The sequence below is a fragment of the Bidens hawaiensis genome, unplaced genomic scaffold (genome assembly GCF_021521415.1).
Source record: "Bidens hawaiensis isolate Kalapana, Puna unplaced genomic scaffold, B.hawaiensis_p1.1 tig00022444_1, whole genome shotgun sequence".
In the NCBI taxonomy this organism is placed as follows: domain Eukaryota; kingdom Viridiplantae; phylum Streptophyta; class Magnoliopsida; order Asterales; family Asteraceae; genus Bidens; species Bidens hawaiensis.
This window is the reverse complement of record NW_027493496.1, coordinates 122,587-140,889: the sequence shown is the minus strand read 5'-3', so window position 1 is coordinate 140,889 and position 18,303 is coordinate 122,587. Positions and strand designations below refer to the sequence as shown.

Here is an 18,303-nt window from a genome sequence, read left to right as displayed (position 1 = left end):
CGACACAAGTGCATGTTCTTTTGGGTCCCTTAGGAGAGACTTTTTGACACACTTGTCTTCGGTCAACAAGTGTGGTCAATATTAGGAGGCTATGGTTATGAACTTGTGGTTGTGTATATTTTATGCTTGCATGGTTGATTTACTTATTATTTGCAATATGGTTTGCTTAACAACTTAAAATCAACTAGCATAAAATTGGTTCCTTAGAAATCGTTAGGTAATAAAAATTGGTTTTATTAATAACTAATGATTTTATAATAAAAATGGGTTTTATTAACTGGAACTTTGAAAATGGTTTTTTCAACTAAGTACCATACATTTGAATGCATGCAAATGAGAGGTACAATAAATAGTTTTCCAATCTAGAATTTAGAAAACTAAAATCCCTTTTTAAAAACAAGTTAAACACCATCCTTTTATATGACACTTAAGTCACTTGTAGACTTGAAAGTGAGTTAGGATCACCTAAGCACTTTTAAGAAAACTTGTGATCTTAAGGTGATTTTACAAGTACTTTTGGCATTAGGATCACCTAACCACTTGTATGAGTAAACTCACACGTGTGTATAAGTAGGACGACTTGATTTGAAACCATGACTATAGGATCACCTTAACATGGCGTTCAAAGGTGTTGATGGGATTTAACATACCAACTAAACATATGATGTTTAACCGATCCCATAAAACTAGAAGTTGCAAAGGGTTGCAATTGTCAAACGTTGACTACCTTGTTAATTCGAATAGTAGGATAAAGGTCACCTAACTACTATTTGAATGAAACGTTGGTTTCTAGATTTTAATCAATAATTGTCTTGGAGACATTTAAAGGGTATTAAAGATTAAAATTTTATTAATATCGAAAATACTAATTTGAACTTTGTTAAAATTCTTTTAGATGGCCGCAAACAACGCACCGAACGCAATTATCCCACACGTGCATAATCTATCACTAAGATCCATTCTGGATAAGGATCGTCTAAACTTTAACAACTTCATGGATTGGTATCGAAACTTTAGAATTGTTCTCAAGCAAGAAAAGAAGTCTTATATTTTAGACGATCCTATTCCTGATGAACCCGATGTCAATAACTTGGATGCCTATGCGGATTGGTTAAAATACACCGAGGATTCGGTGCAAGTTTTCTTGCCTCATGTTGGGAACAATGATTCCCGAGATCCAAAAGGATTTCGAGAATCATGGGGCGTATGACATGAAAACCCAACTTAAGGAAATGTTCCTTACTCAAGCTCGGGTTGAGCGAGTCGAAACGGTTCGAGCGCTTCATGCATGTCATATGGAAGAAACCCAATCTGTTTCATCTTATGTACTTAAGATGAAGAGCCACATTGATCGGCTTGAACGGCTTAATTGTCCCGTCTCAAAAGAGTTAGCCACGGATTTAATCCTAAATGGCTTAACTAAAAGGTTTGAGACATTCGTCATGAACTACAACATGAATGGATGGGACAAAAGCATTGGTGGGCTTCACGCAATGCTTAAGACAGCCGAGGCCGGCATGGGTAAAAAGGTTTTACCCGTTCTTGCGATCAATGAGGGTGGCTTAAAGAAAAGGCATCACCCGGAACCAAAAGCAAATGTTGTCGTTGGTAAGGGGCAAGTCAAGAAGGGGTTCACGGGAAAGGCAAAGGCGGAGCCAAAGCCAAAGAAGCTAAAGGTTAGCGCTGAGGATCCGTGCTTTGGTTGTGGTGAGATAGGTCATTGGATGAGAAACTGTCCGACCTATCTCAAGGAGTTGAAAGCTAAGAGGGATGCAGGGCAAACCTCGGGTACAACTTTCGTGATTCACATTGATCTTAATATGATTTCTTCTAACACATGGGTATTGGATACCGGATATGGAACTCACATATGCAATTCATTGCAGGGGTTCAAAAGAAGAAATGAGGTGAAGAAAGGAGATATAAGTCTCTTCATGGGCAATGGAGCAAAGGTTGACGTCCAAGCCCGAGGAGATTATGTTTTAAAGCTTCCAAATGGTTTGGAAATTGTTTTGAAAAACATTTTATATTCCTCTAGTTTGACTAGGAATATTATCTCTGTTTCTGTATTAAGACAATCTGGTTATGACTTTAAGTTTGTTGATAATGGTATTTATGTTTTCTTGGATAATGTCTTTTATTTTAAAGCGATGCCGTTTTATGGCATTTATGAATTAATTCATGATGACTCACACATTGATAACTCGTTGTACCAAGCTAACACCAAAAGACTCAAAATGGATTTGAGTAATACTTTTCTTTGGCTTTGTCGTCTTGGTCACATAAACAAGAATCGTATTCATACACTTCGAAAGAATGGTCTATTGAAATCAAATGTTGATTCATTTGATGAATGTGAATCTTGTTTATTGGGAAAGATGACCAAAGAACCCTTTAATGGAACAAATGAAAGGGCGAAAGACTTATTAGGTATCATAAATTCGGATGTATGTGGACCTTTTAGGACAATGACAAGAAATGGTGAAAGATACTTCATTACCTTTACCGACGATTATAGTCGCTATGGGTATGTGTTCTTGTTAAGACACAAAAATAAGGCCTTTGAAATGTTCAAAGTCTTCCAAAATGAAGTACAAAATCAACTCAACAAAACAATCAAAGTACTACGTTCCAATAGAGGAGGTGAATACCTCAATGATGTGTTTCTAGAACATCTTAGGAGTTGTGGGATTGTCTCACAACTTACTCCACCTGGAACACCACAACATAATGGTGTGTCCGAAAGGAGGAATCGAACTTTATTGGACATGGTTCGATCCATGATGGCTAGATGCTCATTACCTCTATCATTTTGGGGTTTCACTGTGATCTCTGCTGCCCGTATTTTAAATATGGCACCAACCAAGAAAGTGGATAGGATACCTTTTGAAATATGGCATGGAAAGGCTCCAAAATTTTCATATTTAAAGGTATAGGGTTGTGAGGCTTATGTTAAGATCTACACCCATGACAAACTTGAATGTCGATCCACTAAGTGTATATTTGTAGGATATCCCACGGATTCGATGGGATATTATTTCTATAATCCAAGCGAGCATAAAGTGTTTATAGCTCGAAAGGCTAAGTTCTTGGAAAGAAGGTTCCTTATGGAAGGAACTGATAGAACTGTAGAACTCGAAGAGGATCGAGAACTACAAGCCGATACACGTTTGGTTAACACTAGCAATCAACAAGAGGTTGTTGAGGATGATCAAATGGTTGATCAAAACACACAAAACATTCGCAAATCTGGTAGAGTTAGCACCCCACCTGAGAGATATGGATTTTTCATGGATGGATGCTATGTGGTTGATTCGGATGAACCCACCACATACCGAGATGCAATGTCGCAATCTGATTGTGACAAATGGCTAGAAGCCATGAATGTTGAGATGCAATCCATGCATGACAATCAAGTATGGGACTTGGTTGCTCCACCTCTAAATTCTAAGCTGGTTGGAAGTAAGTGGGTTTTCAAGAAGAAAACTGATATGCATGGAAACTTGGATACTTATAAAGCTAGACTTGTAGCAAAGGGTTTCACTCAAACTCAAGGGGTTGATTATGATGAAACTTTCTCGCCCGTGGCGGTGCTAAAGTCTATAAGGATATTGTTTGCCATAGCCGCATATTATGACTATGAGATATGGCAAATGGATGTCAAAACTACTTTTCTAAATGGGCATCTTAATGAAGATGTTTATATGGTTCAGCCTGAAGGTTTTGTTGATCCACAACATCCTAACAAAGTATGCAAGTTGAAGAAATCAATCTATGGATTGAAACAAGCATCCAGAAGTTGGAATCACCGTTTTGATGATGAAGTTAAGAAATTTGGATTCATCAAAAACGCTGATGAAGTTTGTGTGTATAAGAAAGCTAGTGGGAGCATCATAACCTTTCTGGTATTATATGTCGATGACATATTACTGTTTGAAAATGACATTCCAACCTTGGAAGGTGTGAAAGCCTGGCTTGGAAGCTGTTTTTCCATAAAGGATCTTGGTGAAGCCGCCTATATTCTGGGAATAAGAATCTATAGGGATAGATCAAGGCGGTTGATAGGTTTGAATCAAAGTGCATACATTGACAAGATCTTGAAAAGGTTCAAGATGGAAAACTCTAAGAAAGGTTTGGTACCTATTCAAAGAGGAACGATGTTGAGTGCTTCTTAATGTCCAAGCTCAAAGGATGAGCAAGACAAAATGAGTGGTATCCCATATGCATCTGCTATAGGATCCATCATGTATGCCATGATTTGCACTAGACTGGATGTGTCATGTGCCTTGAGCATGACAAGTCGATACCAACAAAATCCGGGAACTAGCCATTGGATGGCTGTTAAGAGCATATTGAAATACCTTAGAAGGACTAAGGATATGTTTCTAATATATGGCTCTGGTGAGGAGGAACTCGTTGTAAAGGGTTACACTGATGCGAGTTTCCAAACTGATCGAGATGATTCTCGATCACAATCGGGATACGTTTTCGTTCTCAATGGTGGTGCTGTCTCATGGAAGAGTGCAAAACAAGACGTGGTAGCTTTATCCACCACTGAATCTGAATACATCGCCGCCTCCCTGGCAGCTCAAGAAGCTGCATGGATTAGAAAGTTCATTGCCGATCTAGGAGTGGTTCGTACCATTCAGGACCCTCTAGAGATCTTTTGTGACAACGAGGGTGCGATTGCTCAAATCAAGGAACCCCGCGCACATCAAAATATTAGGCACATTGAGCGGAGATTCAACTACATAAGGGATGAAGTTGAAAAGGGAAAGATATGTATTCGCAAAGTTCACACTGATCAAAACATTGCGGACCCACTCACGAAACTCCTTGAAAGGCCGAAGCATGAGAGTCATACTTGCGCCTTAGGACTTCGATATTCTAGTGATTGGATTTGATCAAAATTTGTATTTGGATATTGGAACAATTTTATTTTAACTCAATCATATGGTTTTGGTTATGGTCATGTTCTTTAGTTATGTTCCATTTTAGTATGTTTAAATCCGTGAATAATTTGAATTATTCTAAACGTCCGTAGTCGTTCATATTTGTGGGAACAAATGTGAAAGTAAGACTATTATGAACTTGGATTGGTAGATATTCATGAGGTATGAATATAGCAAAGGGTTGCTGCCAAGGTTCATAGATATTTATGGGATAAATATTGGACCCACCCGCTCTCAATTTTACTGCATGGAATCCTTGGGATTTGTGATCATAAGTAAATTTGAGTAAAGGCGAACTTCATAGTATCCTCCGACCTGAGATACATATTGGGTCTTGATATTCATCGACTATTATGCTTTGACTTAGTTCTTCGCTGCTCTGAAATATGTCGGTAAGCTCAAGTATAGTACAAGGTGATAGTGAGAGACGTATGTAGTCAATATGCGATTTGTCCCTCTTATTCGTTGAGAGTTAAATGTCTAAGGCCTGACAAGTTAAATCAACAGAGAATGATCACTCTGTGTCTCTGGATTTAACATGACATTTGTGGCAAAAGGATAAATGATAGTTTCACCTAAATCATTTTCAAGTATGGGATTTGAAAGGGATGATGTTATTGAATGGCACTTCGTCATACGTATTAGGGGTAGTAAACCGTAGTTAGGCGGTATTTGCTACTTGCATCAATCTTCTATGTATCTTGTGCAAATGGGAGATTGTTGGACTCGGTCTGCCCAAGAGACATATTAAATTGATGTGGCTAGTACGTTATGATCCAAGTAGGGTCATACCCAATAACAAGCTAGACAAACACTGATAATATTCGTTCATATATGATGTGATCATAACAAATGAATATTAACACTTGAGTTATTTGGAAAGGGGTTTCTAAATAAAATGTACTTGTGTAATAAACAAATCATATGGATGATTTATGTTTTATGAAAGAACATTACATAGTGTTATTTAAGTTGGTTAAATAACAATATGTGAATAATAATAACCAAGCATGTCTCTTAACATATAATAGGTTTTATAAGTTATAAGTTATAAACTTATAAAAGTATATATGTATGGATATATATATATATATATGTTTAAAGTTTTATCAAAGAAAAAAAAATAATAACTCTTTCAAATGTAATATTATTATATGTTTGAGTGGAGACATGCAAGGTGAGTGGAGACATGCAATGGTTATTATTGGTGGAGAGAAAGATGCCTTTAAATAAAACCAAGTCTTTCTCTTTAATTTTTCATAGCACACATAATTTCCAAGTAAACTTTTCTCTCTTCCTCTCTTGGGTATTTTCATCCAACATAAGAAAAGAAGAAAATTTCAAGTGAAAATCGTAGCTAGAAGTGGTGTGTTGTTGAAGCTTGGGGTATGCTAGCTTGAGGAGCTTCCATATTCAAGTTCTTACCTTTCAATCATCATCTCTTTCACCCGGTTTTGTCATATTGAAAGGTAGTAGTAACATGCATGGACTTATAGTGACATGCATGTATTTGATAGCGTGTAATTCGTATTTGGATCCGGGTTTGGGTTTTGCATGTTTAAAATTGGTTTTATACATATCATATTAACAAGATTTAAAATTTTTATATCCGCTGCGTTTTTTGGTAAAATAGGGATTTTATCACTTTGATAATCTTGTTAAAACCCAACAGCTCAATCATCATACGCCTTGCTTCATCTTCCTGCTGATGGAAAACACCAATTTCATCAACAGTTTCATTCAGTTGTTCTATCACAATTGCATCCGAGGAACTGAGAAAAACAAACATCGACACAAGGGTAATAAAGTAAATTCTAATAGTGAACATAATAGCACGGTAAAGAAGCCAATCTTTGCTGTAAACAAATATAGCAAGCCCTAATTAACTGACAAATTCTTAAAACAGTTCAAACCCAAACGCTAGGTCTATAATAACTTTCAACCAATTATTGTAAGCCACTCGCAGAGCATAACATATGAGATCCACAATGACTGCTACAATTGAACTTCGATTCAGGGAAAAGAAAGAATCCGAAAAATATGAGAATCATACGTGTAATTGACGTTTTTAGGTTCTGAATCTAGGGTTTTACAAAAAAAAAGGCTTAATCTAGACTAAAGGAAGGATCACAATCAGTGAAAACAACAATTTAATTTACCTGGCAAAGAAAAGAGAATCCTAAAACCAAATCTGATTAAACTGATACAACCTTAATAGGAGATTGAAACAACGATTGAATAAAGAGAAGACTGACAAACAAACCTAATATGCATCCGCCTAGATCGAAGAAGAACTAAGTGAATCTTAATGGACAACCCTATGTTCAGATTGATTGCAGGAGAAGAGATGCCATTTGTTATCTGGGATAAAGAGGGAAGATAGAATTTTAGGGTTTCAGACCCGTGAAGAAGGTATGCTATAATCTAGTATGTTATAATCCGTTTAAAGAAAAACGGGTAGCGCCTAACCCGGTTTGATCTAAAACGGGCTAAATCAATGAGAGCTCTTCATTTACAAATCAAGCAATATGGTGGCTCTAAATGGGGTGGGGAACAATGTGAGAATGACACATAGGATTTTATGGTAGACAATTATATAGATAGTTAGATATTTACAAAATCATATATAGATGCAAACACAAATCAAACTAAAAAAATTCTATCAAAGATGTTTAGTATTATTAAAACTAGCAAAAGAAATAAAAAGGACATCACTTGTGCAGCCTCGGTTAGGCCGGGTCAGTGACTGCAAAAGCACCATCAACCGTCAATATTACACACATGCGTTCCGGTTTTCATCATCTGAAATATAACTTTCGATCTTGGGGTTAACTTGAACATTAAATAGAGAATTCTCAACAGTTAAACCTGCAAAAGCTATTCTTGCATCATTTGTGACCGTTTTTTCTTCGGTAGCAAGTTTTGGTTGCAATTACCCATTTTTCTAGTAGTAGGAGCAACTCAAACTATGTTCTCATGCATGCACCAGTAGTGTTAATTTCTTTGTTTGATTAATTAAATTATTTCCCAATTCTAGGTAATGTGTCTTATTATTAGAAGAGTTGGTAGTTTCCTTAATTTGATTAGCCTATAAATGGTTTGTTTGATTAGAATTCAAGGTAACGAAAATACAAAAAAATGGAAGCAATGTGTCGTTCACTTCTCTGATATCTCGGGAGTGTTTGGTTACTACATAAGGCAGAATCTTGAGATTGACCATCTTAAATCGGTCTTTAACACTTTAATAAACTAGTTTTATCCCGGAATATTAGGTTGGGTTTCCTCGAACATGCTGGAAAACAAAATTTGAAATGACATTTCCAAAGGAAAGTAAGAGTATTAAATAAAAGTTAATTGTGTTACATCACAATACTGACATGAAGCCTCATTTTATGTTTATGCAGACAAAATTCTGTTACAATTACACAAATTACGAATCAAATTACTTATAATAAGCTGGTTTGATCTCTCGTTGTATCAGTTGATGAATCTCACATGATCGTGCAAGAGGGATCGTTGTTATAGGGGCCTTCGTATACATGATACGGCACACTGTAGTTATAATGGTGAGTATAAATTGGTGGCAACACGGGCGCTTGTGTCTGACCCGCGGCAGCACTGGCAGGAGCAGCAGGTTTCTTCTCCTCTACCGAACCAACACTAACGAGCTCAGCGTAACCTACACTTTTCCTTAACAACGTTGTTAATTCAACTGAGTCGATTTTCTCACCGGTCAATGCAATCTGATCTTTATCTGAACCAACGAAAGACACCGATTCCACACCTGTTTAGCCATTCACAAATCATGTCTAGTTAATTTTTCGGAATATTTAAATCTCACCTTAAGTAAAGGAATAATAAGTAATATGTTTTGAACATCTTACCCGAGACACCAACAACGATCTTCAGAGCCTTACGGCTCTTCTTCTCGTTGTTCACCGCCATCTTCACAACAATCTTTTGCTGCATAAGCAATCAATTGTACAAATTGAGGTCAAGAATGTTATGACCAAATTGAATAACTAAACAAGTTTCTACCTTGGCCATTTCTATGAAACTTGATGATGATCTGATGCTAACAATTTAGTGTTTTGGATTGACTCGCTCTCTCGTGTTATGAGGACTTGGAGAAGGTGTTAAAAGAATGAGCAAGAATGTTAAGAATCTCCTGTATTTATAGATGAATACATGGCGTGGAGGCTATTCAATTGGAAAGCCTTAACCAACGCGTAACAAATATAAAATTGCATATTCAACTTTATAAAAAGCTCAAGCATATAATTAATATACTTTGTATCCCCTTTTGGGTTCTTTGTTATTAACCCACGACTCGCATCAACTTTACAAAGAAGTTTGGGAGACCTTTCTTTTCTAGCGTCTTTTCCTTATATAAATTAATAACCAAATCTCAATATTGCTGTGATTTTTGAAAATTTTTGAACAAAAGCTTCAACTGCTCTACCTGACCTCCTAAGGTTAGAGTTTATTCTCATGTGCATAATGTTGTCAACAGGTTGCTGTGATGGTTTAGGAGGAAATGGCTGACTCTGACAACTCCCATCAATGTTGTTAACTGGTTGCGGTAAATTTGAGGAAATGGCTGACCACACCCATCAATATCGTCAACTAGCTGCTGTAATGTTTGAGGAGGAAATGGCTGACGACGCCCATCAATGTTGTTAACTGGTAGCGGTAAAGTTTGAGGAGGAAATGGCTGATCACACCCATCAATGTTGTTAAGTGATTGCTGATAAGATGTAGACATAAACCTCACTGGTGTAGCAATCTCAACATCTCTTGTCGAGTTTGGGAAGTGTTCTGGTCCATTGGGTAAATTACCTGCCGATACTCTTCGTCTTCTTTTTGGAGGTTCTTCATCGAGTTGGTTTTGTTCTTGTTTCCGTCTGTACTGAACTTGTCTGGATCGTTTATTGTTATCAGTTAGGATCATCTCCGGCGCCTTCTTGTAAACTTCGCACAACACACAATCGCTTAGCTACAAAAACAAATAAGAAAAGTTGATCATGCTAGAATCATATGATGGACATGTTAAGAAATTACACATATGAAACACACGTATCCAATGGGGAGATTGGGATCATTGGTGGTATACTCATGCATTAGCCATGACGACTTTTTCCCCTTGTCATCATAATAAGCTAAACTTCTTTTACTTCCAACCGCTTCTCTCGCATTATTATAAACCGTTGTATATCTCTGTGATGCTTTCCAAGATCCAAAGTTCTTGGTTTTTCTGTTAGGTAAGTCCCCTCTTGGACATTTTCTATCTCTAGATGTCAGAAAGTACCACTTGTTTTCGTGCGATAGGTATCGTTCTGTCATCAAGATAACATACAAATTAATTGTGTTATAAGAAAAAAAAAGCACGAAACAAGAAACGATCAAGATTAATTATACTCTCATTTAAGATGTACATGTGTTCATGAGAAGTTGTTACTAACCAGACAGTTGTTGGGGATGGTGGTCATAAAGATTGACCTCGTGTAACCGGCACTTAGGGTGGTTTCCAGTTTGTATCTTCTTTTTCAAATAGTGGACGATGAGATCGTAGTCCGTCGGACAAAAGCAATAGCCAGGTTCCAGACTATCGGCATAATCAGGCTCTCCTTGGCTACTTGATCGAATGATTTGTTGTTCGCCGTTCATTTAGATTGATCTGGATGACAAAAATTTTGATGAGACTTAGAATGAATAAGGGGAAAAGGTTATACAAGTAGTGTCATGAAAAAATTAATTTTTAATTATTGGATTTCGTTATTCACGGCCAAAGTCTCGCTTATTGTTGTTCAAAGGCTTTTGGGTAATAAAAGATTAGTCGGTGTTTGTATTTTAAATATTTAAATGTTATATATTAAGCAAGGAAGTAGTAATATGTGCAAATTTATTTGTATAGTTTATTATTACTTTTTATTAGATTTGAACATTCTGTTCCTGTATATCTGGAGATATCCTTTTTCTAACAAGATTCAAATTAGATTCTAACTAATTTTAAAATGGATATATGTTAAAAAAAACATTAATCATGTTCTATTTAAAATAAATAGACAAAATGTATACGTTTGTGAACAAAAAATCAAAAATGCATACAAACATATACAAAACTAGAGAAAATTATCAAAACACTAGTTTCCATGAACTTCCACGGAATTCAAATTCACTGCTAATAAATGTGTCACTAATACCTTGTTGTCGCCACTAATGCTTTGCCAGAGATTTTGTTAAAACTTTATGACATTCTCATTATGGAGATGGATTTTTACGTTTCTTGAGCATTCATAACTCATCCCCTATCTTCAAATCAAACATTATACTAAAATCACTATCTTCTCTCTCTCCATTTTAATTAAATAATACTTTGTTATATACTCAACTCACGGCCACTTTAAAAAAATATTAAAAAATTATAAAGGATGAACAGTATCCTTTTAAATATAAAAAAGAATCACTACATTTTCTCTATTATTTACTTACAACACCATACACCTCTCCCTACATTATAAAAATCTTCTTCACAAAATTTGATGGATTAAATGTGAATGCTCTTACGCAACAAAACACGATTAATTTCTACATGAGTTTTAACATGTAAAAGAAACAAAACACTATTAATTTCTCATTGAAATGGATATTACAATATACAAAATTTCTAAAAACACGAGATGTACGTGTCACCAGAGCTCTGGCTAAACAAACACTATACAAAATTTATCCATAAATTTACAAGATATATAAGCTTCTGGTTGTCGACTCTAGTGGATGGCAGCTGAAGATGTTGATTGTGGTTGACGGTGGTAGTTGACACTTTGAGTTGCAAGGAGGACGTATTACAGGTGGTAATGGCGGGTTACAGTTGCAGGTGGCGAAGCTTCAAAGGTCTGTGACGTCAAAGAAGCTGTGGAATTTTCTGATGGCGGTCGACGAAGGATTTCAACTGTGGTATGTGAAGATGGGGATTTCAACGACCTTCAGCCACTGGATGTTATTCTTATGAAGTGCCAGGAATTGTGGGCACACAGATCAGGAGCTTTAGCGACAACCACAAGCATTAGTGGCAACGCTAGACAACTTCGCCGCTAAAACTCTGATTTGTTGTAGTGAAAATCGTTTAAAATAAATGGGGGCGGTCCTTACAATCTTCAAAAAATAGCGGTCCTCACTATCTTGAACCTTATAAACGATCGGTCCTCACAATCTTTTAAAATAACCGGGCATCCTCGCAATCTTGAACCCAAAATATTTATTAAAAGTAAGTAAGTAAAAAAAAACTGAAATAGTACAACAGTATTAAACTATACAATTTGTAATATTAACAAATAATACAACAATAAGTGACCAGTGACGCCTTTTATTGGCGCCGGTAATGTTTTGGCAACCATCGCGTCGATCGTTTTGTTCTTGTTCACTAAATTAAAACTTTAACGCAACTTACCTATTAATTATATTCTTGGCACCAACACAACTAACTAAGTTTCCTATTAAAGTTTAGCTAATCCTTAATGAATCCCTAAGTTACCATCTTAGTTACTCAAGTTGAAAAGTTTGTTTCAAAAGTGCATAGTTAAACAAACCCTCTAAGTTACTATTCAATCTTCGTCAAGCAAAAAGCACAAATTCATTAAATTATTGATTGTAAAACTATTGAGTCAACAAAATTTCACTACTGAGAAATCAAATATCTGTTATTGAGTGCTCGAAGAACAAACATCCAATGCTCCAGATCTTAATTCTCACCACCCAAACATGAACCGAAACCCAAAAAATGTCCTAGACCTGAAATTAAGCTGAAAAAAGATACCCAACGTCATATTATATTAGTTATTGTCTTATTTTATATTTGGAAGTTGGAACCTAACACAATAAAACATTATTATCAAAAAAATATTACAATATATAGAACTCCAGAGTTGAAAAAATGTTATAAATCCTGTGATTCCTTAAAACTCACGTTAACTACTTTAGGTTTTCCATATTATATAAGCGTTTGTATCAGGTTTTGAAGTCACATATTTGGTGATAGTGTCGGAAAAGATGTTAGGTTTGTTCATAGCTGATTAATGTAATTAAATAAGTACATAATTTGATACGTCGTCTAATATATGTATAGCAAACTAAATTTATTCATAACAAAAGGTATGACCATCAATCAATTAGGCAAGTAATACCAGTAAATGTATTTGAAATTGATGATGTGGCATAGTCTTCCTAGCATTTCCCCAATTCAAGCTATACGTAAAAAATATCCATATTGTGTTCTAGTGTCATGGATTTTTGAATCAGATCATGGGAGTTTGCTATCGTCTCACTCATGAGTGATTTGTTTCCGTGTGTTTTTCTTTTCGAGTTTTGTACTTACTTTTAGGGGGTTACTTTTCTGGATTGGCTTGTACTATTGTCTCATCGTATCTTTATAACCACAACTAAATTAAATACAACATATAATTACAATTATAACAAAATAATCTTCAACAAAGTAAGTGAATGATCATTCACAATCAATTACTAGCCCACCACTACTTTCATCACATTTTCTCCGTCGCTCATTTCTTATCTTGTAACGATTGAGTGTTTAATATACAATATACTCTCTCTATATAAACAAAACTGTACTTTTACAAATAATCAAGTTATCAAATTAAACCTAGCTACTTCTTCATGGCTTTCAGTTTCATGCAAATCATCTCCTTTGTATACTTATTAGTCATTAGCCCATGTATTGGTTCATTATTAAGCCATCACAAAGAGTGTCCAGCTTTATTTGAATTTAAGCAAAGCTTTCTACGTCAACCTTATGCTTCATTTGATGCTGGAAGGTTTCAAAAGCTTGACTCTTGGAGGAAGATCACAAGCAACACATCAGATCATGATTCTACTTGTTGCTTGTGAGCTGGTGTAGTGTGTAGCAATAAGGGCCATGTGATTGGGCCCGATTTGAGCCAAAGCTCTCTCCGTGGACCTATCAAGTCCAATAGTTCACTCTTCAGCCTTGTTCATCTTCAAATGCTTAGTCTCTCGATGAACGACTTTGTTGAGTCGCAAATTCCGTCGGAGATAGCTCGTCTTATGAAACTAAGAAGCCTGGATCTATCTAACTCGAGATTCAGTGGTCAAATCCCGATTAAAATCACGCACTTAATGCAGTTAACTTTGTTGGATCTGTCATGGAATCCGCTAAAGCTTCCAAGTCCTAGTTTTGAGGTTTTGCTTCAAAACTTGACTAGACTCGAAACACTACATCTCTCAGGTGTTGACATCAATTCATTCTTACCTCCTTTCTTGTCTAACTTTTCTTCTTTCAGGTCAATTGATCTTCAAGGTTGTCGGCTTCGAGATTTGTTTCCGTCAAAAATATTTCATTTACCCAATCTCAAATATCTTGATATGAGCGAAAACCCAAACCTCACTGGTTCATTACCTGAATTTCAAAACAACACCTTACTTGAGCATTTGGATATGGGAGCCACAAGTTTTGTTGGGAGTATACCACAATCCATAAGCAAACTAAACCATTTGGTATACTTGTCCCTTTATGCATGCTATTTCTCTGGATGCATCCCACGTTCTCTCTCTAACATGACCCGGCTGACTCTCTTGATACTTGGTGAAGATGAGCTCATGGGCTTAGTTCCTACATTGCCAAGACGTCTTTCAAACCCTGTTGGTTTGGAAGTTTGTGAAAAGGGGCGCATACATGAATGGTTATGCCGACTGACAAACCTTGAAGTGTTGAGTCTAGTTTATGTCAACATATATGATGAAATTCTGCCCTCTCTTTCGAATCTTACCAAACTTAGTGCTGTTACAATGCGGCAAAATTCTATCTATGGTCATATCCCATCTTCTTTATGAACCTTACCAAATTAACTATCATAGACATAAGAAGAAATCAACTACAAGGAGAAATTTCAAGCTCGTTTTCCAATTTCAAATGTCTCGAATGGCTTACCCTAGAAGATAACAGTTTTAGCGGCAGACTGGACCTTGGTACGCTCTTAGGACTCACCAAACTCAGAGTTTTGTTGTTAGGTGATAACAAAGTATCATTAGTCGACACCAACTACACCAATCTGACCGTGTTACCAGAATTGATTTATCTAGGACTCTCATCATGCCAACTTGAGAGAATTTCCAATCTTTTTGCACTCCCAAAAAAAATTGGCAATCTTAACTCTTAGCAACAACAACATTACCGGCCTTGTCCCAGAGTGGATTTTGAATAATACCAAAGAAACATTACAGATTCTTGATCTTTCAAACAACTTAATCACTGGATTTCATAGGCAACCCCATTTTCTCCCATGGGTTCGTTTGGAAGAATTCAAGATCTCGTATAATCAGCTACAAGGAAGAATTCCAGTTCCACCGCTAACCACGGTTATTTACGATGTCTCAAACAATAAACTAATCGGTGAAATACCACCACTGATATGTGAAATGAAATCCCTTCAAGTGTTAGATTTGTCTTCTAACAACATGACTGGAATGCTTCCTCCATGTTTAGGCAACTTTGCCAGTTTGTTGTAAGTTTTGGATTTAAAAAGAAATAACTTCCATGGGCCAATGATGAATGCCTTTACTCAAAGAAGTCTGGTGAAGAAAATTGATTTGAGTGAAAATCAATTTACAGGTCAACTGTCAAAATCATTGACTAATTGCACCAAATTAGAATTTCTCGATGTTGGAGGTAACTCTTTCAAAGACATCTTTCCATTTTGGTTGGGAACTCTTGCTAAACTACAAGTTCTCATTTTACAATCCAATAAGTTTTTTGGTGTGATTCAAGGTCCGGCTACAATTGGCTCACCATTCCTCAAGTTACGCATCATAGACATTTCCAACAATGGTTTTAGTGGACAACTGCAACAAAAGTTATTTCAAACATGGAATGCAATGAAATCGTTTAATGTTAGAAAATCCTCTGTTATGGAAATATATCTGCATATTGACCCAAAGTCGAATTCTCTAGTGAGGTACTCGATGACGCTAACAAACAAAGGTGTCAAGATGGAGTACTCTAGTATTTTAAACATCTTCACACTTATTGATCTCTCTAGTAACAATTTTGAAGGGTTGATCCCAGAATCACTGTATTATCTACATGGGATTCAATCCATTAATCTTTCAAATAACCATCTTACAGGTCGTATCCTCCCATCATTGGGGAACTTAAAGAATCTTGAATCTTTGGATCTCTCCCAAAACGAGCTAGCAGGGGAAATTCCTCACGAATTGTCACAACTTGGTTTCCTTGAAGTGTTTAATGTGTCATTCAATCATCTTCATGGGGTCATACCTCAAGGGAAACAACTAAGTACATTTGAGAACAACTCCTATATGGGTAATCCCGAGTTGTGTGGAACACCTTTATCTAAGAAATGCAAAATTTCAAGGACACTAACACTTCCACCGAAGAACATTGAGTGCGGGTCATTCTTCCTAGGTGATAAAACTAATTGGGTGATCATATTCTTAGGATTTGGAAGTGGTTTTGTAATTGGAATTGTTTTGGGGAACTTACTTTATGGTAAGTATGGTGATTGGGTCATTGAATCATCCAGAATGAGGAAGCACAAATGGGTAAAGCCAATAAGAAACACAAGGAGAAACTAACAACATCCACAATTGAGGTTTGATGGTCCTTTGTAGGTATGAGATTTTTTCCTGAATACCCGTACCCCTACTTGTACATGTACCTGTACCCGTACGTGTGTATTAGGTACGGGTACAGGTACCCAAATTTACTGATTATAGGTACGGGTACTTTCGGGTACATGTACCGGTACAAGTACGGGTATTACGGGTACTGTACCTGTTTATATTATGTAGGGGCTTTTATTAGGTTTCCAACACTCATGACTTAACTTTCAAGTGGGATTTTCAAAACATAATATATATTAGTTGAATAAGTTCATTCTCAATCTATATGTGTATATTTATATATTGTGTATTCGTATATTTTTACTTCATGTATGTGTAATTGTGAATATCATTAAATAACATGTATTAACTTTCTCTCTTGTTTTTCTATAGATATTGAGGAAACAATAAACAAAAAAAGGAAAAAGCGAAAATGGAAAGATGACTAGCGAAGATTAAACGAATGCTAACTTTCTTTGTATAAGTTAATTTTGGTTTAAACATTTTGATAAAAAAAAAATTTGATACTTTGCATATTTTTGTATTCATTACTAATTTTTGAATGAATTTTACATTATGGTTGATTTGTTTAATTTTTAGTTTTGATATTACGTTTTGGTTGCGGTATTACGGTTATGGTTGTGGTTTTACGGTTTTGGTATTATAGATAATTGATTGTTGGTACCGTACAATTACTGATACCTAGTTTAGTGGAGATTTAAAAAAACAAGAACAAAGGGGTATCAAAGCGAGTACTATACCCAAAGTACATGCACTGGTACCGTACCCATACCATATAATTCGGGTATGGGTACCAAGATTTATTAAGTACTTGTACTTTCAGGTGCTGGTACGGGTATAGGTTCAGTCCCGATCTCATCCCTAATCCTTTGTAGATATTTGGTGAGTTTGTCTGTAAGTTTATATTATATACACGCATATGTCTATTAACAATGCATCAAATGTATTTATTTGTTATAAAGCATTTTAACTAATTAGTTTTCTGTTTATAAGTTTGACAAAAATTGTCAATTATATAATGAAAAGCTAGGGTTTTAAAATTGATCGTTGAGTCAAGGTTACGCATTGATTTAAATTTAATGGATCATACATTTAATTTGGGTTTATTAGATTTTAATAATCCTTAATGAATAGAATTGACCGATAATAATTCTTATTCATTTATCATCACGGTGATCCCAAATTTTAAAAAAGTTGGCCCCAATGCCCCCCCCCCTCTTAAAAATGATTTAATGACATTATATTTTTTCCGAATTTCAAACTAATGCTTAGACCTTTTGATTGAAAAAAGAATACGAGTCGATTGATGTATAACTTAGCTTGAAACGGTGATCCAAACGACTTGATTTTTGTTAATTGAAGTATTGTTTCATCGTTTTGGAGCACTGTTTTGTCGTTTCGAAACATTGTTTCGTCATTTTGGTGATTTGAAAAGTACATATTTAATACACTAGTTAGTCATCAAAATGCTTCAATCTCAAAATAATTACTCCCTCTATCCCATTAGAAGTGTCATGGTTTGAAAAACACAAAGTTTAATGTAGATTAAATGATTACTGTTTTTTGCTTACCAAATGACAGCAATGTCCTTGGAAATTGGGTCCATCAATATTGTTTATTAATGTTGGTTGTGTGTGTTTAAGGGTAAACTTGCAAATTGGCTAATGAATTTTGA

General features: G+C 35.7%; 1 pseudogene; it reads left to right on the top strand.

Annotated features, from left to right (window-relative positions):
- The first annotated feature begins 13,640 nt into the window (after positions 1-13,640).
- On the top strand, positions 13,641-16,580 carry LOC143565566 (receptor-like protein 7; annotated as a pseudogene).
- Positions 16,581-18,303: the final 1,723 nt, after the last annotated feature.